The sequence below is a fragment of the Eschscholzia californica genome, unplaced genomic scaffold (assembly GCF_041429995.1).
Source record: "Eschscholzia californica isolate CP2 unplaced genomic scaffold, dmEscCali1.0.p SCAF_5, whole genome shotgun sequence".
Classification (NCBI taxonomy): domain Eukaryota; kingdom Viridiplantae; phylum Streptophyta; class Magnoliopsida; order Ranunculales; family Papaveraceae; genus Eschscholzia; species Eschscholzia californica.
This window is the reverse complement of record NW_028238472.1, coordinates 30,157,106-30,182,472: the sequence shown is the minus strand read 5'-3', so window position 1 is coordinate 30,182,472 and position 25,367 is coordinate 30,157,106. Positions and strand designations below refer to the sequence as shown.

The 25,367-nt window shown below is 40.9% G+C and overlaps 47 non-coding genes and 3 pseudogenes across 47 annotated transcripts; all 50 read right to left on the bottom strand.

Moving 5' to 3' along the window:
- Positions 1-32: 32 nt before the first annotated feature.
- LOC147538407 (5S ribosomal RNA) lies at positions 33-151 on the bottom strand. The gene has a single exon (XR_015226482.1). It is a non-coding gene; the product is annotated as a 5S ribosomal RNA (ribosomal RNA).
- A 391-nt stretch (positions 152-542) lies between these two features.
- LOC147538406 (5S ribosomal RNA) lies at positions 543-661 on the bottom strand. The gene has a single exon (XR_015226481.1). It is a non-coding gene; the product is annotated as a 5S ribosomal RNA (ribosomal RNA).
- Positions 662-1,052: 391 nt separating this feature from the next.
- LOC147538405 (5S ribosomal RNA) lies at positions 1,053-1,173 on the bottom strand. The gene has a single exon (XR_015226724.1). It is a non-coding gene; the product is annotated as a 5S ribosomal RNA (ribosomal RNA).
- A 391-nt stretch (positions 1,174-1,564) lies between these two features.
- On the bottom strand, positions 1,565-1,683 carry LOC147538404 (5S ribosomal RNA). Its single transcript, XR_015226508.1, has one exon. It is a non-coding gene; the product is annotated as a 5S ribosomal RNA (ribosomal RNA).
- Positions 1,684-2,074: 391 nt separating this feature from the next.
- On the bottom strand, positions 2,075-2,193 carry LOC147538403 (5S ribosomal RNA). The gene has a single exon (XR_015226480.1). It is a non-coding gene; the product is annotated as a 5S ribosomal RNA (ribosomal RNA).
- A 391-nt stretch (positions 2,194-2,584) lies between these two features.
- LOC147538402 (5S ribosomal RNA) lies at positions 2,585-2,703 on the bottom strand. Its single transcript, XR_015226479.1, has one exon. It is a non-coding gene; the product is annotated as a 5S ribosomal RNA (ribosomal RNA).
- Positions 2,704-3,094: 391 nt separating this feature from the next.
- Positions 3,095-3,215, bottom strand: LOC147538401 (5S ribosomal RNA). The gene has a single exon (XR_015226723.1). It is a non-coding gene; the product is annotated as a 5S ribosomal RNA (ribosomal RNA).
- A 391-nt stretch (positions 3,216-3,606) lies between these two features.
- LOC147538400 (5S ribosomal RNA) lies at positions 3,607-3,725 on the bottom strand. The gene has a single exon (XR_015226478.1). It is a non-coding gene; the product is annotated as a 5S ribosomal RNA (ribosomal RNA).
- A 392-nt stretch (positions 3,726-4,117) lies between these two features.
- Positions 4,118-4,238, bottom strand: LOC147538399 (5S ribosomal RNA). The gene has a single exon (XR_015226602.1). It is a non-coding gene; the product is annotated as a 5S ribosomal RNA (ribosomal RNA).
- Positions 4,239-4,629: 391 nt separating this feature from the next.
- LOC147538398 (5S ribosomal RNA) lies at positions 4,630-4,750 on the bottom strand. Its single transcript, XR_015226601.1, has one exon. It is a non-coding gene; the product is annotated as a 5S ribosomal RNA (ribosomal RNA).
- Positions 4,751-5,141: 391 nt separating this feature from the next.
- On the bottom strand, positions 5,142-5,262 carry LOC147538397 (5S ribosomal RNA). Its single transcript, XR_015226600.1, has one exon. It is a non-coding gene; the product is annotated as a 5S ribosomal RNA (ribosomal RNA).
- A 391-nt stretch (positions 5,263-5,653) lies between these two features.
- Positions 5,654-5,774, bottom strand: LOC147538396 (5S ribosomal RNA). The gene has a single exon (XR_015226752.1). It is a non-coding gene; the product is annotated as a 5S ribosomal RNA (ribosomal RNA).
- Positions 5,775-6,165: 391 nt separating this feature from the next.
- Positions 6,166-6,286, bottom strand: LOC147538395 (5S ribosomal RNA). Its single transcript, XR_015226722.1, has one exon. It is a non-coding gene; the product is annotated as a 5S ribosomal RNA (ribosomal RNA).
- Positions 6,287-6,677: 391 nt separating this feature from the next.
- Positions 6,678-6,798, bottom strand: LOC147538394 (5S ribosomal RNA). Its single transcript, XR_015226598.1, has one exon. It is a non-coding gene; the product is annotated as a 5S ribosomal RNA (ribosomal RNA).
- Positions 6,799-7,189: 391 nt separating this feature from the next.
- LOC147538393 (5S ribosomal RNA) lies at positions 7,190-7,310 on the bottom strand. Its single transcript, XR_015226687.1, has one exon. It is a non-coding gene; the product is annotated as a 5S ribosomal RNA (ribosomal RNA).
- A 391-nt stretch (positions 7,311-7,701) lies between these two features.
- Positions 7,702-7,822, bottom strand: LOC147538392 (5S ribosomal RNA). Its single transcript, XR_015226597.1, has one exon. It is a non-coding gene; the product is annotated as a 5S ribosomal RNA (ribosomal RNA).
- A 391-nt stretch (positions 7,823-8,213) lies between these two features.
- LOC147538391 (5S ribosomal RNA) lies at positions 8,214-8,332 on the bottom strand. The gene has a single exon (XR_015226477.1). It is a non-coding gene; the product is annotated as a 5S ribosomal RNA (ribosomal RNA).
- Positions 8,333-8,724: 392 nt separating this feature from the next.
- Positions 8,725-8,843, bottom strand: LOC147538390 (5S ribosomal RNA). The gene has a single exon (XR_015226476.1). It is a non-coding gene; the product is annotated as a 5S ribosomal RNA (ribosomal RNA).
- Positions 8,844-9,234: 391 nt separating this feature from the next.
- LOC147538389 (5S ribosomal RNA) lies at positions 9,235-9,353 on the bottom strand. The gene has a single exon (XR_015226475.1). It is a non-coding gene; the product is annotated as a 5S ribosomal RNA (ribosomal RNA).
- Positions 9,354-9,744: 391 nt separating this feature from the next.
- On the bottom strand, positions 9,745-9,865 carry LOC147538388 (5S ribosomal RNA). Its single transcript, XR_015226596.1, has one exon. It is a non-coding gene; the product is annotated as a 5S ribosomal RNA (ribosomal RNA).
- Positions 9,866-10,256: 391 nt separating this feature from the next.
- LOC147538387 (5S ribosomal RNA) lies at positions 10,257-10,377 on the bottom strand. Its single transcript, XR_015226595.1, has one exon. It is a non-coding gene; the product is annotated as a 5S ribosomal RNA (ribosomal RNA).
- Positions 10,378-10,768: 391 nt separating this feature from the next.
- On the bottom strand, positions 10,769-10,889 carry LOC147538386 (5S ribosomal RNA). Its single transcript, XR_015226594.1, has one exon. It is a non-coding gene; the product is annotated as a 5S ribosomal RNA (ribosomal RNA).
- Positions 10,890-11,280: 391 nt separating this feature from the next.
- Positions 11,281-11,401, bottom strand: LOC147538385 (5S ribosomal RNA). The gene has a single exon (XR_015226767.1). It is a non-coding gene; the product is annotated as a 5S ribosomal RNA (ribosomal RNA).
- A 391-nt stretch (positions 11,402-11,792) lies between these two features.
- Positions 11,793-11,913, bottom strand: LOC147538384 (5S ribosomal RNA). The gene has a single exon (XR_015226593.1). It is a non-coding gene; the product is annotated as a 5S ribosomal RNA (ribosomal RNA).
- Positions 11,914-12,304: 391 nt separating this feature from the next.
- On the bottom strand, positions 12,305-12,425 carry LOC147538383 (5S ribosomal RNA). The gene has a single exon (XR_015226592.1). It is a non-coding gene; the product is annotated as a 5S ribosomal RNA (ribosomal RNA).
- Positions 12,426-12,816: 391 nt separating this feature from the next.
- LOC147538382 (5S ribosomal RNA) lies at positions 12,817-12,935 on the bottom strand. The gene has a single exon (XR_015226813.1). It is a non-coding gene; the product is annotated as a 5S ribosomal RNA (ribosomal RNA).
- A 391-nt stretch (positions 12,936-13,326) lies between these two features.
- LOC147538381 (5S ribosomal RNA) lies at positions 13,327-13,445 on the bottom strand. The gene has a single exon (XR_015226803.1). It is a non-coding gene; the product is annotated as a 5S ribosomal RNA (ribosomal RNA).
- Positions 13,446-13,836: 391 nt separating this feature from the next.
- On the bottom strand, positions 13,837-13,957 carry LOC147538380 (5S ribosomal RNA). The gene has a single exon (XR_015226591.1). It is a non-coding gene; the product is annotated as a 5S ribosomal RNA (ribosomal RNA).
- Positions 13,958-14,348: 391 nt separating this feature from the next.
- LOC147538379 (5S ribosomal RNA) lies at positions 14,349-14,469 on the bottom strand. The gene has a single exon (XR_015226766.1). It is a non-coding gene; the product is annotated as a 5S ribosomal RNA (ribosomal RNA).
- Positions 14,470-14,860: 391 nt separating this feature from the next.
- On the bottom strand, positions 14,861-14,981 carry LOC147538378 (5S ribosomal RNA). The gene has a single exon (XR_015226590.1). It is a non-coding gene; the product is annotated as a 5S ribosomal RNA (ribosomal RNA).
- Positions 14,982-15,372: 391 nt separating this feature from the next.
- On the bottom strand, positions 15,373-15,493 carry LOC147538377 (5S ribosomal RNA). The gene has a single exon (XR_015226589.1). It is a non-coding gene; the product is annotated as a 5S ribosomal RNA (ribosomal RNA).
- A 391-nt stretch (positions 15,494-15,884) lies between these two features.
- LOC147538376 (5S ribosomal RNA) lies at positions 15,885-16,005 on the bottom strand. The gene has a single exon (XR_015226587.1). It is a non-coding gene; the product is annotated as a 5S ribosomal RNA (ribosomal RNA).
- A 391-nt stretch (positions 16,006-16,396) lies between these two features.
- Positions 16,397-16,517, bottom strand: LOC147538375 (5S ribosomal RNA). The gene has a single exon (XR_015226586.1). It is a non-coding gene; the product is annotated as a 5S ribosomal RNA (ribosomal RNA).
- Positions 16,518-16,908: 391 nt separating this feature from the next.
- LOC147538374 (5S ribosomal RNA) lies at positions 16,909-17,029 on the bottom strand (annotated as a pseudogene).
- Positions 17,030-17,420: 391 nt separating this feature from the next.
- LOC147538373 (5S ribosomal RNA) lies at positions 17,421-17,541 on the bottom strand (annotated as a pseudogene).
- Positions 17,542-17,932: 391 nt separating this feature from the next.
- Positions 17,933-18,053, bottom strand: LOC147538372 (5S ribosomal RNA). The gene has a single exon (XR_015226585.1). It is a non-coding gene; the product is annotated as a 5S ribosomal RNA (ribosomal RNA).
- Positions 18,054-18,444: 391 nt separating this feature from the next.
- On the bottom strand, positions 18,445-18,565 carry LOC147538371 (5S ribosomal RNA). The gene has a single exon (XR_015226720.1). It is a non-coding gene; the product is annotated as a 5S ribosomal RNA (ribosomal RNA).
- A 391-nt stretch (positions 18,566-18,956) lies between these two features.
- LOC147538370 (5S ribosomal RNA) lies at positions 18,957-19,077 on the bottom strand. The gene has a single exon (XR_015226584.1). It is a non-coding gene; the product is annotated as a 5S ribosomal RNA (ribosomal RNA).
- A 391-nt stretch (positions 19,078-19,468) lies between these two features.
- On the bottom strand, positions 19,469-19,589 carry LOC147538369 (5S ribosomal RNA). The gene has a single exon (XR_015226719.1). It is a non-coding gene; the product is annotated as a 5S ribosomal RNA (ribosomal RNA).
- A 391-nt stretch (positions 19,590-19,980) lies between these two features.
- Positions 19,981-20,101, bottom strand: LOC147538368 (5S ribosomal RNA). Its single transcript, XR_015226667.1, has one exon. It is a non-coding gene; the product is annotated as a 5S ribosomal RNA (ribosomal RNA).
- A 391-nt stretch (positions 20,102-20,492) lies between these two features.
- Positions 20,493-20,613, bottom strand: LOC147538367 (5S ribosomal RNA). The gene has a single exon (XR_015226583.1). It is a non-coding gene; the product is annotated as a 5S ribosomal RNA (ribosomal RNA).
- A 391-nt stretch (positions 20,614-21,004) lies between these two features.
- LOC147538366 (5S ribosomal RNA) lies at positions 21,005-21,125 on the bottom strand. The gene has a single exon (XR_015226581.1). It is a non-coding gene; the product is annotated as a 5S ribosomal RNA (ribosomal RNA).
- A 391-nt stretch (positions 21,126-21,516) lies between these two features.
- On the bottom strand, positions 21,517-21,637 carry LOC147538365 (5S ribosomal RNA). The gene has a single exon (XR_015226580.1). It is a non-coding gene; the product is annotated as a 5S ribosomal RNA (ribosomal RNA).
- A 391-nt stretch (positions 21,638-22,028) lies between these two features.
- LOC147538364 (5S ribosomal RNA) lies at positions 22,029-22,149 on the bottom strand (annotated as a pseudogene).
- Positions 22,150-22,540: 391 nt separating this feature from the next.
- On the bottom strand, positions 22,541-22,661 carry LOC147538363 (5S ribosomal RNA). The gene has a single exon (XR_015226579.1). It is a non-coding gene; the product is annotated as a 5S ribosomal RNA (ribosomal RNA).
- A 391-nt stretch (positions 22,662-23,052) lies between these two features.
- LOC147538362 (5S ribosomal RNA) lies at positions 23,053-23,173 on the bottom strand. Its single transcript, XR_015226578.1, has one exon. It is a non-coding gene; the product is annotated as a 5S ribosomal RNA (ribosomal RNA).
- Positions 23,174-23,564: 391 nt separating this feature from the next.
- Positions 23,565-23,685, bottom strand: LOC147538361 (5S ribosomal RNA). Its single transcript, XR_015226718.1, has one exon. It is a non-coding gene; the product is annotated as a 5S ribosomal RNA (ribosomal RNA).
- Positions 23,686-24,076: 391 nt separating this feature from the next.
- Positions 24,077-24,197, bottom strand: LOC147538360 (5S ribosomal RNA). Its single transcript, XR_015226577.1, has one exon. It is a non-coding gene; the product is annotated as a 5S ribosomal RNA (ribosomal RNA).
- A 391-nt stretch (positions 24,198-24,588) lies between these two features.
- On the bottom strand, positions 24,589-24,709 carry LOC147538359 (5S ribosomal RNA). The gene has a single exon (XR_015226717.1). It is a non-coding gene; the product is annotated as a 5S ribosomal RNA (ribosomal RNA).
- A 391-nt stretch (positions 24,710-25,100) lies between these two features.
- LOC147538358 (5S ribosomal RNA) lies at positions 25,101-25,221 on the bottom strand. Its single transcript, XR_015226666.1, has one exon. It is a non-coding gene; the product is annotated as a 5S ribosomal RNA (ribosomal RNA).
- Between the last annotated feature and the right edge of the window lie 146 nt (positions 25,222-25,367).

Sequence of the window (25,367 nt, the reverse complement as noted above, 5' to 3'; positions counted from 1 at the left end):
GAGACGATGAAAAAAAAATTTAGGAGCAAAAAGGGATGCAACACGAGGACTTCCCAGGAGGTCACCCATCCTAGTACTACTCTCGCCCAAGCACGCTTAACTTCAGAGTTCTGATGGGATCCGGTGGATTAGTGCTGGTATGATCGCATCCGTTAGTATTTCACACTGATTACTACTTGTTCTCATCGGCGGGCTCCTATTTCTCATTTTTACGCACTCTGTAGTGATACGATGTAAGAATAAACACTCCTTCTCCCCGGTTTGTTTGACCTTTTGGGAGATCCAAGTTATTAAGCATTTTCATTTATTGTTCGCTAACTAAAAGAATTTCCCTAAATTACCCATATTGAATTTAGAGTCCTTAAATAAATAATATAAGGGTCCGATATTTTCCTCGATTTTAACAAAATTCTGAAAAATGGACGGATGATGCGGAAAACAACATTTTTTAGGAAATCCGACGGTCCTAACCCGCCTTTGACAGGTTATTTTCTTCCCCCTCTCTCCGACGAGACGATGAAAAAAAAATTAAGGAGCAAAAAGGGATGCAACACGAGGACTTCCCAGGAGGTCACCCATCCTAGTACTACTCTCGCCCAAGCACGCTTAACTTCAGAGTTCTGATGGGATCCGGTGGATTAGTGCTGGTATGATCGCATCCGTTAGTATTTCACACTGATTACTACTTGTTCTCATCGGCGGGCTCCTATTTCTCATTTTTACGCACTCTGTAGTGATACGATGTAAGAATAAACACTCCTTCTCCCCGGTTTGTTTGACCTTTTGGGAGATCCAAGTTATTAAGCATTTTCATTTATTGTTCGCTACCTAAAAGAATTTCCCTAAATTACCCATATTGAATTTAGAGTCCTTAAATAAATAATATAAGGGTCCGATATTTTCCTCGACTTTAACAAAATTCTGAAAAATGGACGGATGATGCGGAAAACAACATTTTTTAGGAAATCCGACGGTCCTAACCCGCCTTTGGCAGGTTATTTTCTTCCCCCTTTCTCCGACGAGACGATGAAAAAAAAATTAAGGAGCAAAAAGGGATGCAACACGAGGACTTCCCAGTAGGTCACCCCCATCCTAGTACTACTCTCGCCCAAGCACGCTTAACTTCGGAGTTCTGATGGGATCCGGTGGATAAGTGCTGGTATGATCGCATCCGTTAGTATTTCACACTGATTACTACTTGTTCTCATCGGCGGGCTCCTATTTCTCATTTTTACGCACTCTGTAGTGATACGATGTAAGAATAAACACTCCTTCTCCCCGGTTTGTTTGACCTTTTGGGAGATCCAAGTTATTAAGCATTTTCATTTATTGTTCGCTAACTAAAAGAATTTCCCTAAATTACCCATATTGAATTTAGAGTCCTTAAATAAATAATATAAGGGTCCGATATTTTCCTCGATTTTAACAAAATTCTGAAAAATAGACGGATGATGCGGAAAACAACATTTTTTAGGAAATCCGACGGTCCTAACCCGCCTTTGACAGGTTATTTTCTTCCCCCTCTCTCCGACGAGACGATGAAAAAAAAATTAAGGAGCAAAAAGGGATGCAACACGAGGACTTCCCAGGAGGTCACCCATCCTAGTACTACTCTCGCCCAAGCACGCTTAACATCAGAGTTCTGATGGGATCCGGTGGATTAGTGCTGGTATGATCGCATCCGTTAGTATTTCACACTGATTACTACTTGTTCTCATCGGCGGGCTCCTATTTCTCATTTTTACGCAGTCTGTAGTGATACGATGTAAGAATAAACACTCCTTCTCCCCGGTTTGTTTGACCTTTTGGGAGATCCAAGTTATTAAGCATTTTCATTTATTGTTCGCTAACTAAAATAATTTCCCTAAATTACCCATATTGAATTTAGAGTCCTTAAATAAATAATATAAGGGTCCGATATTTTCCTCGACTTTAACAAAATTCTGAAAAATGGACGGATGATGCGGAAAACAACATTTTTTAGGAAATCCGACGGTCCTAACCCGCCTTTGGCAGGTAATTTTCTTCCCCCTCTCTCCGACGAGACGATGAAAAAAAAATTAAGGAGCAAAAAGGGATGCAACACGAGGACTTCCCAGGAGGTCACCCATCCTAGTACTACTCTCGCCCAAGCACGCTTAACTTCAGAGTTCTGATGGGATCCGGTGGATTAGTGCTGGTATGATCGCATCCGTTAGTATTTCACACTGATTACTACTTGTTCTCATCGGCGGGCTCCTATTTCTCATTTTTACGCACTCTGTAGTGATACGATGTAAGAATAAACACTCCTTCTCCCCGGTTTGTTTGACCTTTTGGGAGATCCAAGTTATTAAGCATTTTCATTTATTGTTCGCGAACTAAAAGAATTTCCCTAAATTACCCATATTGAATTTAGAGTCCTTAAATAAATAATATAAGGGTCCGATATTTTCCTCGATTTTAACAAAATTCTGAAAAATGGACGGATGATGCGGAAAACAACATTTTTTAGGAAATCCGACGGTCCTAACCCGCCTTTGACAGGTTATTTTCTTCCCCCTCTCTCCGACGAGACGATGAAAAAAAAATTAAGGAGCAAAAAGGGATGCAACACGAGGACTTCCCAGGAGGTCACCCATCCTAGTACTACTCTCGCCCAAGCACGCTTAACTTCAGAGTTCTGATGGGATCCGGTGGATTAGTGCTGGTATGATCGCATCCGTTAGTATTTCACACTGATTACTACTTGTTCTCATCGGCGGGCTCCTATTTCTCATTTTTACGCACTCTGTAGTGATACGATGTAAGAATAAACACTTCTTCTCCCCGGTTTGTTTGACCTTTTGGGAGATCCAAGTTATTAAGCATTTTCATTTATTGTTCGCTAACTAAAAGAATTTCCCTAAATTACCCATATTGAATTTAGAGTCCTTAAATAAATAATATAAGGGTCCGATATTTTCCTCGACTTTAACAAAATTCTGAAAAATGGACGGATGATGCGGAAAACAACATTTTTTAGGAAATCCGACGGTCCTAACCCGCCTTTGGCAGGTTATTTTCTTCCCCCTTTCTCCGACGAGACGATGAAAAAAAAATTAAGGAGCAAAAAGGGATGCAACACGAGGACTTCCCAGTAGGTCACCCCCATCCTAGTACTACTCTCGCCCAAGCACGCTTAACTTCGGAGTTCTGATGGGATCCGGTGGATAAGTGCTGGTATGATCGCATCCGTTAGTATTTCACACTGATTACTACTTGTTCTCATCGGCGGGCTCCTATTTCTCATTTTTACGCACTCTGTAGTGATACGATGTAAGAATAAACACTCCTTCTCCCCGGTTTGTTTGACCTTTTGGGAGATCCAAGTTATTAAGCATTTTCATTTATTGTTCGCTAACTAAAAGAATTTCCCTAAATTACCCATATTGAATTTAGAGTCCTTAAATAAATAATATAAGGGTCCGATATTTTCCTCGATTTTAACAAAATTCTGAAAAATGGACGGATGATGCGGAAAACAACATTTTTTAGGAAATCCGACGGTCCTAACCCGCCTTTGACAGGTTATTTTCTTCCCCCTCTCTCCGACGAGACGATGAAAAAAAAATTAAGGAGCAAAAAGGGATGCAACACGAGGACTTCCCAGGAGGTCACCCATCCTAGTACTACTCTCGCCCAAGCACGCTTAACTTCAGAGTTCTGATGGGATCCGGTGGATTAGTGCTGGTATGATCGCATCCGTTAGTATTTCACACTGATTACTACTTGTTCTCATCGGCGGGCTCCTATTTCTCATTTTTACGCACTCTGTAGTGATACGATGTAAGAATAAACACTCCTTCTCCCCGGTTTGTTTGACCTTTTGGGAGATCCAAGTTATTAAGCATTTTCATTTATTGTTCGCTAACTAAAAGAATTTCCCTAAATTACCCATATTGAATTTAGAGTCCTTAAATAAATAATATAAGGGTCCGATATTTTCCTCGACTTTAACAAAATTCTGAAAAATGGACGGATGATGCGGAAAACAACATTTTTTAGGAAATCCGACGGTCCTAACCCGCCTTTGGCAGGTAATTTTCTTCCCCCTCTCTCCGACGAGACGATGAAAAAAAAAATTAAGGAGCAAAAAGGGATGCAACACGAGGACTTCCCAGGAGGTCACCCCCATCCTAGTACTACTCTCGCCCAAGCACGCTTAACTTCGGAGTTCTGATGGGATCCGGTGGATTAGTGCTGGTATGATCGCATCCGTTAGTATTTCACACTGATTACTACTTGTTCTCATCGGCGGGCTCTTATTTCTCATTTTTACGCACTCTGTAGTGATACGATGTAAGAATAAACACTCCTTCTCCCCGGTTTGTTTGACCTTTTGGGAGATCCATGTTATTAAGCATTTTCATTTATTGTTCGCTAACTAAAAGAATTTCCCTAAATTACCCATATCTAATTTAGAGTCCTTAAATAAATAATATAAGGGTCCGATATTTTCCTCGACTTTAACAAAATTCTGAAAAATGGACGGATGATGCGGAAAACAACATTTTTTAGGAAATCCGACGGTCCTAACCCGCCTTTGGCCGGTTACTTTCTTCCCCCTCTCTCCGACGAGACGATGAAAAAAAAATTAAGGAGCAAAAAGGGATGCAACACGAGGACTTCCCAGGAGGTCACCCCCATCCTAGTACTACTCTCGCCCAAGCACGCTTAACTTCGGAGTTCTGATGGGATCCGGTGGATTAGTGCTGGTATGATCGCATCCGTTAGTATTTCACACTGATTACTACTTGTTCTCATCGGCGGGCTCATATTTCTCATTTTTACGCACTCTGTAGTGATACGATGTAAGAATAAACACTCCTTCTCCCCGGTTTGTTTGACCTTTTGGGAGATCCAAGTTATTAAGCATTTTCATTTATTGTTCGCTAACTAAAAGAATTTCCCTAAATTACCCATATTGAATTTAGAGTCCTTAAATAAATAATATAAGGGTCCGATATTTTCCTCGACTTTAACAAAATTTTGAAAAATGGACGGATGATGCGGAAAACAACATTTTTTAGGAAATCCGACGGTCCTAACCCGCCTTTGGCAGGTTATTTTCTTCCCCCTCTCTCCGACGAGACGATGAAAAAAAAATTAAGGAGCAAAAAGGGATGCAACACGAGGACTTCCCAGGAGGTCACCCCCATCCTAGTACTACTCTCGCCCAAGCACGCTTAACTTCGGAGTTCTGATGGGATCCGGTGGATTAGTGCTGGTATGATCGCATCCGTTAGTATTTCACACTGATTACTACTTGTTCTCATCGGCGGGCTCATATTTCTCATTTTTACGCACTCTGTAGTGATACGATGTAAGAATAAACACTCCTTCTCCCCGGTTTGTTTGACCTTTTGGGAGATCCAAGTTATTAAGCATTTTCATTTATTGTTCGCTAACTAAAAGAATTTCCCTAAATTACCCATATTGAATTTAGAGTCCTTTAATAAATAATATAAGGGTCCGATATTTTCCTCGACTTTAACAAAATTCTGAAAAATGGACGGATGATGCGGAAAACAACATTTTTTAGGAAATCCGACGGTCCTAACCCGCCTTTGGCAGGTTATTTTCTTCCCCCTCTCTCCGACGAGACGATGAAAAAAAAATTAAGGAGCAAAAAGGGATGCAACACGAGGACTTCCCAAGAGGTCACCCCCATCCTAGTACTACTCTCGCCCAAGCACGCTTAACTTCGGAGTTCTGATGGGATCTGGTGGATTAGTGCTGGTATGATCGCATCCGTTAGTATTTCACACTGATTACTACTTGTTCTCATCGGCGGGCTCCTATTTCTCATTTTTACGCACTCTGTAGTGATACGATGCAAGAATAAACACTCCTTCTCCCCGGTTTGTTTGACCTTTTGGGAGATCCAAGTTATTAAGCATTTTCATTTATTATTCGCTAACTAAAAGAATTTCCCTAAATTACCCATATTGAATTTAGAGTCCTTAAATAAATAATATAAGGGTCCGATATTTTCCTCGACTTTAACAAAATTCTGAAAAATGGACGGATGATGTGGAAAACAACATTTTTTAGGAAATCCGACGGTCCTAACCCGCCTTTGGCAGGTTATTTTCTTCCCCCTCTCTCCGACGAGACGATGAAAAAAAAATTAAGGAGCAAAAAGGGATGCAACACGAGGACTTCCCAGTAGGTCACCCCCATCCTAGTACTACTCTCGCCCAAGCACGCTTAACTTCGGAGTTCTGATGGGATCCGGTGGATAAGTGCTGGTATGATCGCATCCGTTAGTATTTCACACTGATTACTACTTGTTCTCATCGGCGGGCTCCTATTTCTCATTTTTACGCAGTCTGTAGTGATACGATGTAAGAATAAACACTCCTTCTCCCCGGTTTGTTTGACCTTTTGGGAGATCCAAATTATTAAGCATTTTCATTTATTGTTCGCTAACTAAAAGAATTTCCCTAAATTACCCATATTGAATTTAGAGTCCTTAAATAAATAATATAAGGGTCCGATATTTTCCTCGACTTTAACAAAATTCTGAAAAATGGACGGATGATGCGGAAAACAACATTTTTTAGGAAATCCGACGGTCCTAACCCGCCTTTGGCAGGTAATTTTCTTCCCCCTCTCTCCGACGAGACGATGAAAAAAAAATTAAGGAGCAAAAAGGGATGCAACACGAGGACTTCCCAGGAGGTCACCCCCATCCTAGTACTACTCTCGCCCAAGCACGCTTAACTTCGGAGTTCTGATGGGATCCGGTGGATTAGTGCTGGTATGATCGCATCCGTTAGTATTTCACACTGATTACTACTTGTTCTCATCGGCGGGCTCTTATTTCTCATTTTTACGCACTCTGTAGTGATACGATGTAAGAATAAACACTCCTTCTCCCCGGTTTGTTTGACCTTTTGGGAGATCCATGTTATTAAGGATTTTCATTTATTGTTCGCTAACTAAAAGAATTTCCCTAAATTACCCATATCTAATTTAGAGTCCTTAAATAAATAATATAAGGGTCCGATATTTTCCTCGACTTTAACAAAATTCTGAAAAATGGACGGATGATGCGGAAAACAACATTTTTTAGGAAATCCGACGGTCCTAACCCGCCTTTGACAGGTTATTTTCTTCCCCCTCTCTCCGACGAGACGATGAAAAAAAAATTAAGGAGCAAAAAGGGATGCAACACGAGGACTTCCCAGTAGGTCACCCCCATCCTAGTACTACTCTCGCCCAAGCACGCTTAACTTCGGAGTTCTAATGGGATCCGGTGGATTAGTGCTGGTATGATCGCATCCGTTAGTATTTCACACTGATTACTACTTGTTCTCATCGGCGGGCTCCTATTTCTCATTTTTACGCAGTCTGTAGTGATACGATGTAAGAATAAACACTCCTTCTCCCCGGTTTGTTTGACCTTTTGGGAGATCCAAATTATTAAGCATTTTCATTTATTGTTCGCTAACTAAAAGAATTTCCCTAAATTACCCATATTGAATTTAGAGTCCTTAAATAAATAATATAAGGGTCCGATATTTTCCTCGACTTTAACAAAATTCTGAAAAATGGACGGATGATGCGGAAAACAACATTTTTTAGGAAATCCGACGGTCCTAACCCGCCTTTGGCAGGTAATTTTCTTCCCCCTCTCTCCGACGAGACGATGAAAAAAAAATTAAGGAGCAAAAAGGGATGCAACACGAGGACTTCCCAGGAGGTCACCCCCATCCTAGTACTACTCTCGCCCAAGCACGCTTAACTTCGGAGTTCTGATGGGATCCGGTGGATTAGTGCTGGTATGATCGCATCCGTTAGTATTTCACACTGATTACTACTTGTTCTCATCGGCGGGCTCTTATTTCTCATTTTTACGCACTCTGTAGTGATACGATGTAAGAATAAACACTCCTTCTCCCCGGTTTGTTTGACCTTTTGGGAGATCCATGTTATTAAGGATTTTCATTTATTGTTCGCTAACTAAAAGAATTTCCCTAAATTACCCATATCTAATTTAGAGTCCTTAAATAAATAATATAAGGGTCCGATATTTTCCTCGACTTTAACAAAATTCTGAAAAATGGACGGATGATGCGGAAAACAACATTTTTTAGGAAATCCGACGGTCCTAACCCGCCTTTGACAGGTTATTTTCTTCCCCCTCTCTCCGACGAGACGATGAAAAAAAAATTAAGGAGCAAAAAGGGATGCAACACGAGGACTTCCCAGGAGGTCACCCATCCTAGTACTACTCTCGCCCAAGCACGCTTAACTTCAGAGTTCTGATGGGATCCGGTGGATTAGTGCTGGTATGATCGCATCCGTTAGTATTTCACACTGATTACTACTTGTTCTCATCGACGGGCTCCTATTTCTCATTTTTACGCACTCTGTAGTGATACGATGTAAGAATAAACACTCCTTCTCCCCGGTTTGTTTGACCTTTTGGGAGATCCAAGTTATTAAGCATTTTCATTTATTGTTCGCTAACTAAAAGAATTTCCCTAAATTACCCATATTGAATTTAGAGTCCTTAAATAAATAATATAAGGGTCCGATATTTTCCTCGATTTTAACAAAATTCTGAAAAATGGACGGATGATGCGGAAAACAACATTTTTTAGGAAATCCGACGGTCCTAACCCGCCTTTGACAGGTTATTTTCTTCCCCCTCTCTCCGACGAGACGATGAAAAAAAAAATTAAGGAGCAAAAAGGGATGCAACACGAGGACTTCCCAGGAGGTCACCCATCCTAGTACTACTCTCGCCCAAGCACGCTTAACTTCAGAGTTCTGATGGGATCCGGTGGATTAGTGCTGGTATGATCGCATCCGTTAGTATTTCACACTGATTACTACTTGTTCTCATCGGCGGGCTCCTATTTCTCATTTTTACGCACTCTGTAGTGATACGATGTAAGAATAAACACTCCTTCTCCCCGGTTTGTTTGACCTTTTGGGAGATCCAAGTTATTAAGCATTTTCATTTATTGTTCGCTAACTAAAAGAATTTCCCTAAATTACCCATATTGAATTTAGAGTCCTTAAATAAATAATATAAGGGTCCGATATTTTCCTCGATTTTAACAAAATTCTGAAAAATGGACGGATGATGCGGAAAACAACATTTTTTAGGAAATCCGACGGTCCTAACCCGCCTTTGACAGGTTATTTTCTTCCCACTCTCTCCGACGAGACGATGAAAAAAAAATTAAGGAGCAAAAAGGGATGCAACACGAGGACTTCCCAGGAGGTCACCCATCCTAGTACTACTCTCGCCCAAGCACGCTTAACTTCAGAGTTCTGATGGGATCCGGTGGATTAGTGCTGGTATGATCGCATCCGTTAGTATTTCACACTGATTACTACTTGTTCTCATCGGCGGGCTCCTATTTCTCATTTTTACGCACTCTGTAGTGATACGATGTAAGAATAAACACTCCTTCTCCCCGGTTTGTTTGACCTTTTGGGAGATCCAAGTTATTAAGCATTTTCATTTATTGTTCGCTAACTAAAAGAATTTCCCTAAATTACCCATATTGAATTTAGAGTCCTTAAATAAATAATATAAGGGTCCGATATTTTCCTCGACTTTAACAAAATTCTGAAAAATGGACGGATGATGCGGAAAACAACATTTTTTAGGAAATCCGACGGTCCTAACCCGCCTTTAGCAGGTTATTTTCTTCCTCCTCTCTCCGACGAGACGATGAAAAAAAAATTAAGGAGCAAAAAGGGATGCAACACGAGGACTTCCCAGGAGGTCACCCCCATCCTAGTACTACTCTCGCCCAAGCACGCTTAACTTCGGAGTTCTGATGGGATCCGGTGGATTAGTGCTGGTATGATCGCATCCGTTAGTATTTCACACTGATTACTACTTGTTCTCATCGGCGGGCTCCTATTTCTCATTTTTACGCACTCTGTAGTGATACGATGTAAGAATAAACACTCCTTCTCCCCGGTTTGTTTGACCTTTTGGGAGATCCAAGTTATTAAGCATTTTCATTTATTGTTCGCTAACTAAAAGAATTTCCCTAAATTACCCATATTGAATTTAGAGTCCTTAAATAAATAATATAAGGGTCCGATATTTTCCTCGACTTTAACAAAATTTTGAAAAATGGACGGATGATGCGGAAAACAACATTTTTTAGGAAATCCGACGGTCCTAACCCGCCTTTGGCAGGTTATTTTCTTCCCCCTCTCTCCGACGAGACGATGAAAAAAAAATTAAGGAGCAAAAAGGGATGCAACACGAGGACTTCCCAGGAGGTCACCCCCATCCTAGTACTACTCTCGCCCAAGCACGCTTAACTTCGGAGTTCTGATGGGATCCGGTGGATTAGTGCTGGTATGATCGCATCCGTTAGTATTTCACACTGATTACTACTTGTTCTCATCGGCGGGCTCATATTTCTCATTTTTACGCACTCTGTAGTGATACGATGTAAGAATAAACACTCCTTCTCCCCGGTTTGTTTGACCTTTTGGGAGATCCATGTTATTAAGCATTTTCATTTATTGTTCGCTAACTAAAAGAATTTCCCTAAATTACCCATATCTAATTTAGAGTCCTTAAAGAAATAATATAAGGGTCCGATATTTTCCTCGACTTTAACAAAATTCTGAAAAATGGACGGATGATGCGGAAAACAACATTTTTTAGGAAATCCGACGGTCCTAACCCGCCTTTGGCAGGTTACTTTCTTCCCCCTCTCTCCGACGAGACGATGAAAAAAAAATTAAGGAGCAAAAAGGGATGCAACACGAGGACTTCCCAGGAGGTCACCCCCATCCTAGTACTACTCTCGCCCAAGCACGCTTAACTTCGGAGTTCTGATGGGATCCGGTGGATTAGTGCTGGTATGATCGCATCCGTTAGTATTTCACACTGATTACTACTTGTTCTCATCGGCGGGCTCATATTTCTCATTTTTACGCACTCTGTAGTGATACGATGTAAGAATAAACACTCCTTCTCCCCAGTTTGTTTGACCTTTTGGGAGATCCAAGTTATTAAGCATTTTCATTTATTGTTCGCTAACTAAAAGAATTTCCCTAAATTACCCATATTGAATTTAGAGTCCTTAAATAAATAATATAAGGGTCCGATATTTTCCTCGACTTTAACAAAATTTTGAAAAATGGACGGATGATGCGGAAAACAACATTTTTTAGGAAATCCGACGGTCCTAACCCGCCTTTGGCAGGTTATTTTCTTCCCCCTTTCTCCGACGAGACGATGAAAAAAAAATTATGGAGCAAAAAGGGATGCAACACGAGGACTTCCCAGTAGGTCACCCCCATCCTAGTACTACTCTCGCCCAAGCACGCTTAACTTCGGAGTTCTGATGGGATCCGGTGGATAAGTGCTGGTATAATCGCATCCGTTAGTATTTCACACTGATTACTACTTGTTCTCATCGGCGAGCTCCTATTTCTCATTTTTACGCACTCTGTAGTGATACGATGTAAGAATAAACACTCCTTCTCCCCGGTTTGTTTTACCTTTTGGGAGATCCAAGTCATTAAGCATTTTCATTTATTGTTCGCTAACTAAAAGAATTTCCCTAAATTACCCATATTGAATTTAGAGTCCTTAAATAAATAATATAAGGGTCCGATATTTTCCTCGAATTTAACAAAATTCTGAAAAATGGACGGATGATGCGGAAAACAACATTTTTTAGGAAATCCGACGGTCCTAACCCGCCTTTAGCAGGTTATTTTCTTCCTCCTCTCTCCGACGAGACGATGAAAAAAAAATTAAGGAGCAAAAAGGGATGCAACACGAGGACTTCCCAGGAGGTCACCCCCATCCTAGTACTACTCTCGCCCAAGCACGCTTAACTTCGGAGTTCTGATGGGATCCGGTGGATTAGTGCTGGTATGATCGCATCCGTTAGTATTTCACACTGATTACTACTTGTTCTCATCGGCGGGCTCCTATTTCTCATTTTTACGCACTCTGTAGTGATACGATGTAAGAATAAACACTCCTTCTCCCCGGTTTGTTTGACCTTTTGGGAGATCCAAGTTATTAAGCATTTTCATTTATTGTTCGCTAACTAAAAGAATTTCCCTAAATTACCCATATTGAATTTAGAGTCCTTAAATAAATAATATAAGGGTCCGATATTTTCCTCGACTTTAAGAAAATTTTGAAAAATGGACGGATGATGCGGAAAACAACATTTTTTAGGAAATCCGACGGTCCTAACCCGCCTTTGGCAGGTTATTTTCTTCCCCCTCTCTCCGACGAGACGATGAAAAAAAAATTAAGGAGCAAAAAGGGATGCAACACGAGGACTTCCCAGGAGGTCACCCCCATCCTAGTACTACTCTCGCCCAAGCACGCTTAACTTCGGAGTTCTGATGGGATCCGGTGGATTAGTGCTGGTATGATCGCATCCGTTAGTATTTCACACTGATTACTACTTGTTCTCATCGGCGGGCTCATATTTCTCATTTTTACGCACTCTGTAGTGATACGATGTAAGAATAAACACTCCTTCTCCCCGGTTTGTTTGACCTTTTGGGAGATCCATGTTATTAAGCATTTTCATTTATTGTTCGCTAACTAAAAGAATTTCCCTAAATTACCCATATCTAATTTAGAGTCCTTAAATAAATAATATAAGGGTCCGATATTTTCCTCGACTTTAACAAAATTCTGAAAAATGGACGGATGATGCGGAAAACTACATTTTTTAGGAAATCCGACGGTCCTAACCCGCCTTTGGCAGGTTATTTTTTTCCCCTCTCTCCGACGAGACGATGAAAAAAAAAATTAAGGAGCAAAAAGGGATGCAACACGAGGACTTCCCAGGAGGTCACCCATCCTAGTACTACTCTCGCCCAAGCACGCTTAACTTCGGAGTTCTGATGGGATCCGGTGGATTAGTGCTGGTATGATCGCATCCGTTAGTATTTCACACTGATTACTACTTGTTCTCATCGGCGGGCTCCTATTTCTCATTTTTACGCACTCTGTAGTGATACGATGTAAGAATAAACACTCCTTCTCCCCGGTTTGTTTGACCTTTTGGGAGATCCAAGTTATTAAGCATTTTCATTTATTGTTCGCTAACTAAAAGAATTTCCCTAAATTACCCATATTGAATTTAGAGTCCTTAAATAAATAATATAAGGGTCCGATATTTTCCTCGACTGTAACAAAATTCTGAAAAATGGACGGATGATGCGGAAAACAACATTTTTTAGGAAATCCGACGGTCCTAACACGCCTTTGGCAGGTTATTTTCTTCCCCCTCTCTCCGACGAGACGATGAAAAAAAAATTAAGGAGCAAAAAGGGATGCAACACGAGGACTTCCCAGGAGGTCACCCATCCTAGTACTACTCTCGCCCAAGCACGCTTAACTTCGGAGTTCTGATGGGATCCGGTGGATTAGTGCTGGTATGATCGCATCCGTTAGTATTTCACACTGATTACTACTTGTTCTCATCGGCGGGCTCCTATTTCTCATTTTTACGCACTCTGTAGTGATACGATGTAAGAATAAACACTCCTTCTCCCCGGTTTGTTTGACCTTTTGGGAGATCCAAGTTATTAAGCATTTTCATTTATTGTTCGCTAACTAAAAGAATTTCCCTAAATTACCCATATTGAATTTAGAGTCCTTAAATAAGTAATATAAGGGTCCGATATTTTCCTCGACTTTAACAAAATTCTGAAAAATGGACGGATGATGCGGAAAACAACATTTTTTAGGAAATCCGACGGTCCTAACCCGCCTTTGGCAGGTTACTTTCTTCCCCCTCTCTCCGACGAGACGATGAAAAAAAAATTAAGGAGCAAAAAGGGATGCAACACGAGGACTTCCCAGGAGGTCACCCCCATCCTAGTACTACTCTCGCCCAAGCACGCTTAACTTCGGAGTTCTGATGGGATCCGGTGGATTAGTGCTGGTATGATCGCATCCGTTAGTATTTCACACTGATTACTACTTGTTCTCATCGGCGGGCTCATATTTCTCATTTTTACGCACTCTGTAGTGATACGATGTAAGAATAAACACTCCTTCTCCCCAGTTTGTTTGACCTTTTGGGAGATCCAAGTTATTAAGCATTTTCATTTATTGTTCGCTAACTAAAAGAATTTCCCTAAATTACCCATATTGAATTTAGAGTCCTTAAATAAATAATATAAGGGTCCGATATTTTCCTCGACTTTAACAAAATTTTGAAAAATGGACGGATGATGCGGAAAACAACATTTTTTAGGAAATCCGACGGTCCTAACCCGCCTTTGGCAGGTTATTTTCTTCCCCCTTTCTCCGACGAGACGATGAAAAAAAAATTATGGAGCAAAAAGGGATGCAACACGAGGACTTCCCAGTAGGTCACCCCCATCCTAGTACTACTCTCGCCCAAGCACGCTTAACTTCGGAGTTCTGATGGGATCCGGTGGATAAGTGCTGGTATAATCGCATCCGTTAGTATTTCACACTGATTACTACTTGTTCTCATCGGCGAGCTCCTATTTCTCATTTTTACGCACTCTGTAGTGATACGATGTAAGAATAAACACTCCTTCTCCCCGGTTTGTTTTACCTTTTGGGAGATCCAAGTCATTAAGCATTTTCATTTATTGTTCGCTAACTAAAAGAATTTCCCTAAATTACCCATATTGAATTTAGAGTCCTTAAATAAATAATATAAGGGTCCGATATTTTCCTCGAATTTAACAAAATTCTGAAAAATGGACGGATGATGCGGAAAACAACATTTTTTAGGAAATCCGACGGTCCTAACCCGCCTTTAGCAGGTTATTTTCTTCCTCCTCTCTCCGACGAGACGATGAAAAAAAAATTAAGGAGCAAAAAGGGATGCAACACGAGGACTTCCCAGGAGGTCACCCCCATCCTAGTACTACTCTCGCCCAAGCACGCTTAACTTCGGAGTTCTGATGGGATCCGGTGGATTAGTGCTGGTATGATCGCATCCGTTAGTATTTCACACTGATTACTACTTGTTCTCATCGGCGGGCTCCTATTTCTCATTTTTACGCACTCTGTAGTGATACGATGTAAGAATAAACACTCCTTCTCCCCGGTTTGTTTGACCTTTTGGGAGATCCAAGTTATTAAGCATTTTCATTTATTGTTCGCTAACTAAAAGAATTTCCCTAAATTACCCATATTGAATTTAGAGTCCTTAAATAAATAATATAAGGGTCCGATATTTTCCTCGACTTTAAGAAAATTTTGAAAAATGGACGGATGATGCGGAAAACAACATTTTTTAGGAAATCCGACGGTCCTAACCCGCCTTTGGCAGGTTATTTTCTTCCCCCTCTCTCCGACGAGACGATGAAAAAAAAATTAAGGAGCAAAAAGGGATGCAACACGAGGACTTCCCAGGAGGTCACCCCCATCCTAGTACTACTCTCGCCCAAGCACGCTTAACTTCGGAGTTCTGATGGGATCCGGTGGATTAGTGCTGGTATGATCGCATCCGTTAGTATTTCACACTGATTACTACTTGTTCTCATCGGCGGGCTCATATTTCTCATTTTTACGCACTCTGTAGTGATACGATGTAAGAATAAACACTCCTTCTCCCCGGTTTGTTTGACCTTTTGGGAGATCCATGTTATTAAGCATTTTCATTTATTGTTCGCTAACTAAAAGAATTTCCCTAAATTACCCATATCTAATTTAGAGTCCTTAAATAAATAATATAAGGGTCCGATATTTTCCTCGACTTTAACAAAATTCTGAAAAATGGACGGATGATGCGGAAAACAACATTTTTTAGGAAATCCGACGGTCCTAACCCGCCTTTGGCAGGTTACTTTCTTCCCCCTCTCTCCGACGAGACGATGAAAAAAAAATTAAGGAGCAAAAAGGGATGCAACACGAGGACTTCCCAGGAGGTCACCCCCATCCTAGTACTACTCTCGCCCAAGCACGCTTAACTTCGGAGTTCTGATGGGATCCGGTGGATTAGTGCTGGTATGATCGCATCCGTTAGTATTTCACACTGATTACTACTTGTTCTCATCGGCGGGCTCATATTTCTCATTTTTACGCACTCTGTAGTGATACGATGTAAGAATAAACACTCCTTCTCCCCAGTTTGTTTGACCTTTTGGGAGATCCAAGTTATTAAGCATTTTCATTTATTGTTCGCTAACTAAAAGAATTTCCCTAAATTACCCATATTGAATTTAGAGTCCTTAAATAAATAATATAAGGGTCCGATATTTTCCTCGACTTTAACAAAATTTTGAAAAATGGACGGATGATGCGGAAAACAACATTTTTTAGGAAATCCGACGGTCCTAACCCGCCTTTGGCAGGTTATTTTCTTCCCCCTCTCTCCGACGAGACGATGAAAAAAAAATTAAGGAGCAAAAAGGGATGCAACACGAGGACTTCCCAGGAGGTCACCCCCATCCTAGTACTACTCTCGCCCAAGCACGCTTAACTTCGGAGTTCTGATGGGATCCGGTGGATTAGTGCTGGTATGATCGCATCCGTTAGTATTTCACACTGATTACTACTTGTTCTCATCGGCGGGCTCATATTTCTCATTTTTACGCACTCTGTAGTGATACGATGTAAGAATAAACACTCCTTCTCCCCGGTTTGTTTGACCTTTTGGGAGATCCAAGTTATTAAGCATTTTCATTTATTGTTCGCTAACTAAAAGAATTTCCCTAAATTACCCATATTGAATTTAGAGTCCTTTAATAAATAATATAAGGGTCCGATATTTTCCTCGACTTTAACAAAATTCTGAAAAATGGACGGATGATGCGGAAAACAACATTTTTTAGGAAATCCGACGGTCCTAACCCGCTTTTGGCTGGTTATTTTCTTCCCCCTCTCTCCGACGAGACGATGAAAAAAAAATTAAGGAGCAAAAAGGGATGCAACACGAGGACTTCCCAAGAGGTCACCCCCATCCTAGTACTACTCTCGCCCAAGCACGCTTAACTTTGGAGTTCTGATGGGATCTGGTGGATTAGTGCTGGTATGATCGCATCCGTTAGTATTTCACACTGATTACTACTTTTTCTCATCGGCGGGCTCCTATTTCTCATTTTTACGCACTCTGTAGTGATACGATGTAAGAATAAACACTCCTTCTCCCCGGTTTGTTTGACCTTTTGGGAGATCCAAGTTATTAAGCATTTTCATTTATTATTCGCTAACTAAAAGAATTTCCCTAAATTACCCATATTGAATTTAGAGTCCTTAAATAAATAATATAAGGGTCCGATATTTTCCTCGACTTTAACAAAATTCTGAAAAATGGACGGATGATGTGGAAAACAACATTTTTTAGGAAATCCGACGGTCTTAACCCGCCTTTGGCAGGTTATTTTCTTCCCCCTCTCTCCGACGAGACGATGAAAAAAAAATTAAGGAGCAAAAAGGGATGCAACATGAGGACTTCCCAGTAGGTCACCCCCATCCTAGTACTACTCTCGCCCAAGCACGCTTAACTTCGGAGTTCTGATGGGATCCGGTGGATAAGTGCTGGTATGATCGCATCCGTTAGTATTTGACACTGATTACTACTTGTTCTCATCGGCGGGCTCCTATTTCTCATTTTTACGCAGTCTGTAGTGATACGATGTAAGAATAAACACTCCTTCTCCCCGGTTTGTTTGACCTTTTGGGAGATCCAAATTATTAAGCATTTTCATTTATTGTTCGCTAACTTAAAGAATTTCCCTAAATTACCCATATTGAATTTAGAGTCCTTAAATAAATAATATAAGGGTCCGATATTTTCCTCGACTTCAACAAAATTCTGAAAAATGGACGGATGATGCGGAAAACAACATTTTTTAGGAAATCCGACGGTCCTAACCCGCCTTTGGCAGGTAATTTTCTTCCCCCTCTCTCCGACGAGACGATGAAAAAAAAATTAAGGAGCAAAAAGGGATGCAACACGAGGACTTCCCAGGAGGTCACCCCCATCCTAGTACTACTCTCGCCCAAGCACGCTTAACTTCGGAGTTCTGATGGGATCCGGTGGATTAGTGCTGGTATGATCGCATCCGTTAGTATTTCACACTGATTACTACTTGTTCTCATCGGCGGGCTCTTATTTCTCATTTTTACGCACTCTGTAGTGATACGATGTAAGAATAAATACTCCTTCTCCCCGGTTTGTTTGACCTTTTGGGAGATCCATGTTATTAAGCATTTTCATTTATTGTTCGCTAACTAAAAGAATTTCCCTAAATTACCCATATTGAATTTAGAGTCCTTTAATAAATAATATAAGGGTCCGATATTTTCCTCGACTTTAACAAAATTCTGAAAAATGGACGGATGATGCGGAAAACAACATTTTTTAGGAAATCCGACGGTCCTAACCCGCCTTTGGCAGGTAATTTTCTTCCCCCTCTCTCCGACGAGACGATGAAAAAAAAATTAAGGAGCAAAAAGGGATGCAACACGAGGACTTCCCAGTAGGTCACCCCCATCCTAGTACTACTCTCGCCCAAGCACGCTTAACTTCGGAGTTCTGATGGGATCCGGTGGATAAGTGCTGGTATGATCGCATCCGTTAGTATTTCACACTGATTACTACTTGTTCTCATCGGCGGGCTCCTATTTCTCATTTTTACGCAGTCTGTAGTGATACGATGTAAGAATAAACACTCCTTCTCCCCGGTTTGTTTGACCTTTTGGGAGATCCAAATTATTAAGCATTTTCATTTATTGTTCGCTAACTAAAAGAATTTCCCTAAATTACCCATATTGAATTTAGAGTCCTTAAATAAATAATATAAGGGTCCGATATTTTCCTCGACTTTAACAAAATTCTGAAAAATGGACGGATGATGCGGAAAACAACATTTTTTAGGAAATCCGACGGTCCTAACCCGCCTTTGGCAGGTAATTTTCTTCCCCCTTTCTCCGACGAGACGATGAAAAAAAAATTAAGGAGCAAAAAGGGATGCAACACGAGGACTTCCCAGGAGGTCACCCCCATCCTAGTACTACTCTCGCCCAAGCACGCTTAACTTCGGAGTTCTGATGGGATCCGGTGGATTAGTGCTGGTATGATCGCATCCGTTAGTATTTCACACTGATTACTACTTGTTCTCATCGGCGGGCTCTTATTTCTCATTTTTACGCACTCTGTAGTGATACGATGTAAGAATAAACACTCCTTCTCCCCGGTTTGTTTGACCTTTTGGGAGATCCATGTTATTAAGCATTTTCATTTATTGTTCGCTAACTAAAAGAATTTCCCTAAATTACCCATATCTAATTTAGAGTCCTTAAATAAATAATATAAGGGTCCGATATTTTCCTCGACTTTAACAAAATTCTGAAAAATGGACGGATGATGCGGAAAATAACATTTTTTAGGAAATCCGACGGTCCTAACCCGCCTTTGGCAGGTTACTTTCTTCCCCCTCTCTCCGACGAGACGATGAAAAAAAAATTAAGGAGCAAAAAGGGATGCAACACGAGGACTTCCCAGTAGGTCACCCCCATCCTAGTACTACTCTCGCCCAAGCACGCTTAACTTCGGAGTTCTGATGGGATCCGGTGGATAAGTGCTGGTATGATCGCATCCGTTAGTATTTCACACTGATTACTACTTGTTCTCATCGGCGGGCTCCTATTTCTCATTTTTACGCAGTCTGTAGTGATACGATGTAAGAATAAACACTCCTTCTCCCCGGTTTGTTTGACCTTTTGGGAGATCCAAATTATTAAGCATTTTCATTTATTGTTCGCTAACTAAAAGAATTTCCTTAAATTACCCATATTGAATTTAGAGTCCTTAAATAAATAATATAAGGGTCCGATATTTTCCTCGACTTTAACAAAATTCTGAAAAATGGACGGATGATGCGGAAAACAACATTTTTTAGGAAATCCGACGGTCCTAACCCGCCTTTGGCAGGTTATTTTCTTCCCCCTCTCTCCGACGAGACGATGAAAAAAAAATTAAGGAGCAAAAAGGGATGCAACACGAGGACTTCCCAGTAGGTCACCCCCATCCTAGTACTACTCTCGCCCAAGCACGCTTAACTTCGGAGTTCTGATGGGATCCGGTGGATTAGTGCTGGTATGATCGCATCCTTTAGTATTTCACACTGATTACTACTTGTTCTCATCGGCGGGCTCATATTTCTCATTTTTACGCACTCTGTAGTGATACGATGTAAGAATAAACACTCCTTCTCCCCGGTTTGTTTGACCTTTTGGGAGATCCAAGTTATTAAGCATTTTCATTTATTGTTCGCTAACTAAAAGAATTTCCCTAAATTACCCATATTGAATTTAGAGTCCTTAAATAAATAATATAAGGGTCCGATATTTTCCTCGACTTTAACAAAATTTTGAAAAATGGACGGATGATGCGGAAAACAACATTTTTTAGGAAATCCGACGGTCCTAACCCGCCTTTGGCAGGTTATTTTCTTCCCCCTCTCTCCGACGAGACGATGAAAAAAAAATTAAGGAGCAAAAAGGGATGCAACACGAGGACTTCCCAGGAGGTCACCCCCATCCTAGTACTACTCTCGCCCAAGCACGCTTAACTTCGGAGTTCTGATGGGATCCGGTGGATTAGTGCTGGTATGATCGCATCCGTTAGTATTTCACACTGATTACTACTTGTTCTCATCGGCGGGCTCTTATTTCTCATTTTTACGCACTCTGTAGTGATACGATGTAAGAATAAACACTCCTTCTCCCCGGTTTGTTTGACCTTTTGGGAGATCCATGTTATTAAGCATTTTCATTTATTGTTCGCTAACTAAAAGAATTTCCCTAAATTACCCATATCTAATTTAGAGTCCTTAAATAAATAATATAAGGGTCCGATATTTTCCTCGACTTTAACAAAATTCTGAAAAATGGACGGATGATGCGGAAAACAACATTTTTTAGGAAATCCGACGGTCCTAACCCGCCTTTGGCAGGTTACTTTTTTCCCCCTCTCTCCGACGAGACAATGAAAAAAAAATTAAGGAGCAAAAAGGGATGCAACACGAGGACTTCCCAGGAGGTCACCCCCATCCTAGTACTACTCTCGCCCAAGCACGCTTAACTTCGGAGTTCTGATGGGATCCGGTGGATTAGTGCTGGTATGATCGCATCCGTTAGTATTTCACACTGATTACTACTTGTTCTCATCGGCGGGCTCATATTTCTCATTTTTACGCACTCTGTAGTGATACGATGTAAGAATAAACACTCCTTCTCCCCGGTTTGTTTGACCTTTTGGGAGATCCAAGTTATTAAGCATTTTCATTTATTGTTCGCTAACTAAAAGAATTTCCCTAAATTACCCATATTGAATTTAGAGTCCTTAAATAAATAATATAAGGGTCCGATATTTTCCTCGACTTTAACAAAATTTTGAAAAATGGACGGATGATGCGGAAAACAACATTTTTTAGGAAATCCGACGGTCCTAACCCGCCTTTGGCAGGTTATTTTCTTCCCCCTCTCTCCGACGAGACGATGAAAAAAAAATTAAGGAGCAAAAAGGGATGCAACACGAGGACTTCCCAGGAGGTCACCCCCATCCTAGTACTACTCTCGCCCAAGCACGCTTAACTTCGGAGTTCTGATGGGATCCGGTGGATTAGTGCTGGTATGATCGCATCCGTTAGTATTTCACACTGATTACTACTTGTTCTCATCGGCGGGCTCATATTTCTCATTTTTACGCACTCTGTAGTGATACGATGTAAGAATAAACACTCCTTCTCCCCGGTTTGTTTGACCTTTTGGGAGATCCAAGTTATTAAGCATTTTCATTTATTGTTCGCTAACTAAAAGAATTTCCCTAAATTACCCATATTGAATTTAGAGTCCTTTAATAAATAATATAAGGGTCCGATATTTTCCTCGACTTTAACAAAATTCTGAAAAATGGACGGATGATGCGGAAAACAACATTTTTTAGGAAATCCGACGGTCCTAACCCGCTTTTGGCTGGTTATTTTCTTCCCCCTCTCTCCGACGAGACGATGAAAAAAAAATTAAGGAGCAAAAAGGGATGCAACACGAGGACTTCCCAAGAGGTCACCCCCATCCTAGTACTACTCTCGCCCAAGCACGCTTAACTTTGGAGTTCTGATGGGATCTGGTGGATTAGTGCTGGTATGATCGCATCCGTTAGTATTTCACACTGATTACTACTTGTTCTCATCGGCGGGCTCATATTTCTCATTTTTACGCACTCTGTAGTGATACGATGTAAGAATAAACACTCCTTCTCCCCAGTTTGTTTGACCTTTTGGGAGATCCAAGTTATTAAGCATTTTCATTTATTGTTCGCTAACTAAAAGAATTTCCCTAAATTACCCATATTGAATTTAGAGTCCTTAAATAAATAATATAAGGGTCCGATATTTTCCTCGACTTTAACAAAATTTTGAAAAATGGACGGATGATGCGGAAAACAACATTTTTTAGGAAATCCGACGGTCCTAACCCGCCTTTGGCAGGTTATTTTCTTCCCCCTCTCTCCGACGAGACGATGAAAAAAAAATTAAGGAGCAAAAAGGGATGCAACACGAGGACTTCCCAGGAGGTCACCCCCATCCTAGTACTACTCTCGCCCAAGCACGCTTAACTTCGGAGTTCTGATGGGATCCGGTGGATTAGTGCTGGTATGATCGCATCCGTTAGTATTTCACACTGATTACTACTTGTTCTCATCGGCGGGCTCATATTTCTCATTTTTACGCACTCTGTAGTGATACGATGTAAGAATAAACACTCCTTCTCCCCGGTTTGTTTGACCTTTTGGGAGATCCAAGTTATTAAGCATTTTCATTTATTGTTCGCTAACTAAAAGAATTTCCCTAAATTACCCATATTGAATTTAGAGTCCTTTAATAAATAATATAAGGGTCCGATATTTTCCTCGACTTTAACAAAATTCTGAAAAATGGACGGATGATGCGGAAAACAACATTTTTTAGGAAATCCGACGGTCCTAACCCGCCTTTGGCAGGTAATTTTCTTCCCCCTCTCTCCGACGAGACGATGAAAAAAAAATTAAGGAGCAAAAAGGGATGCAACACGAGGACTTCCCAGGAGGTCACCCCCATCCTAGTACTACTCTCGCCCAAGCACGCTTAACTTCGGAGTTCTGATGGGATCCGGTGGATTAGTGCTGGTATGATCGCATCCGTTAGTATTTCACACTGATTACTACTTGTTCTCATCGGCGGGCTCTTATTTCTCATTTTTACGCACTCTGTAGTGATACGATGTAAGAATAAATACTCCTTCTCCCCGGTTTGTTTGACCTTTTGGGAGATCCATGTTATTAAGCATTTTCATTTATTGTTCGCTAACTAAAAGAATTTCCCTAAATTACCCATATTGAATTTAGAGTCCTTTAATAAATAATATAAGGGTCCGATATTTTCCTCGACTTTAACAAAATTCTGAAAAATGGACGGATGATGCGGAAAACAACATTTTTTAGGAAATCCGACGGTCCTAACCCGCCTTTGGCAGGTAATTTTCTTCCCCCTCTCTCCGACGAGACGATGAAAAAAAAATTAAGGAGCAAAAAGGGATGCAACACGAGGACTTCCCAGTAGGTCACCCCCATCCTAGTACTACTCTCGCCCAAGCACGCTTAACTTCGGAGTTCTGATGGGATCCGGTGGATAAGTGCTGGTATGATCGCATCCGTTAGTATTTCACACTGATTACTACTTGTTCTCATCGGCGGGCTCCTATTTCTCATTTTTACGCAGTCTGTAGTGATACGATGTAAGAATAAACACTCCTTCTCCCCGGTTTGTTTGACCTTTTGGGAGATCCAAATTATTAAGCATTTTCATTTATTGTTCGCTAACTAAAAGAATTTCCCTAAATTACCCATATTGAATTTAGAGTCCTTAAATAAATAATATAAGGGTCCGATATTTTCCTCGACTTTAACAAAATTCTGAAAAATGGACGGATGATGCGGAAAACAACATTTTTTAGGAAATCCGACGGTCCTAACCCGCCTTTGGCAGGTAATTTTCTTCCCCCTCTCTCCGACGAGACGATGAAAAAAAAATTAAGGAGCAAAAAGGGATGCAACACGAGGACTTCCCAGGAGGTCACCCCCATCCTAGTACTACTCTCGCCCAAGCACGCTTAACTTCGGAGTTCTGATGGGATCCGGTGGATTAGTGCTGGTATGATCGCATCCGTTAGTATTTCACACTGATTACTACTTGTTCTCATCGGCGGGCTCTTATTTCTCATTTTTACGCACTCTGTAGTGATACGATGTAAGAATAAACACTCCTTCTCCCCGGTTTGTTTGACCTTTTGGGAGATCCATGTTATTAAGCATTTTCATTTATTGTTCGCTAACTAAAAGAATTTCCCTAAATTACCCATATCTAATTTAGAGTCCTTAAATAAATAATATAAGGGTCCGATATTTTCCTCGACTTTAACAAAATTCTGAAAAATGGACGGATGATGCGGAAAATAACATTTTTTAGGAAATCCGACGGTCCTAACCCGCCTTTGGCAGGTTACTTTCTTCCCCCTCTCTCCGACGAGACGATGAAAAAAAAATTAAGGAGCAAAAAGGGATGCAACACGAGGACTTCCCAGTAGGTCACCCCCATCCTAGTACTACTCTCGCCCAAGCACGCTTAACTTCGGAGTTCTGATGGGATCCGGTGGATAAGTGCTGGTATGATCGCATCCGTTAGTATTTCACACTGATTACTACTTGTTCTCATCGGCGGGCTCCTATTTCTCATTTTTACGCAGTCTGTAGTGATACGATGTAAGAATAAACACTCCTTCTCCCCGGTTTGTTTGACCTTTTGGGAGATCCAAATTATTAAGCATTTTCATTTATTGTTCGCTAACTAAAAGAATTTCCTTAAATTACCCATATTGAATTTAGAGTCCTTAAATAAATAATATAAGGGTCCGATATTTTCCTCGACTTTAACAAAATTCTGAAAAATGGACGGATGATGCGGAAAACAACATTTTTTAGGAAATCCGACGGTCCTAACCCGCCTTTGGCAGGTTATTTTCTTCCCCCTCTCTCCGACGAGACGATGAAAAAAAAATTAAGGAGCAAAAAGGGATGCAACACGAGGACTTCCCAGTAGGTCACCCCCATCCTAGTACTACTCTCGCCCAAGCACGCTTAACTTCGGAGTTCTGATGGGATCCGGTGGATTAGTGCTGGTATGATCGCATCCTTTAGTATTTCACACTGATTACTACTTGTTCTCATCGGCGGGCTCATATTTCTCATTTTTACGCACTCTGTAGTGATACGATGTAAGAATAAACACTCCTTCTCCCCGGTTTGTTTGACCTTTTGGGAGATCCAAGTTATTAAGCA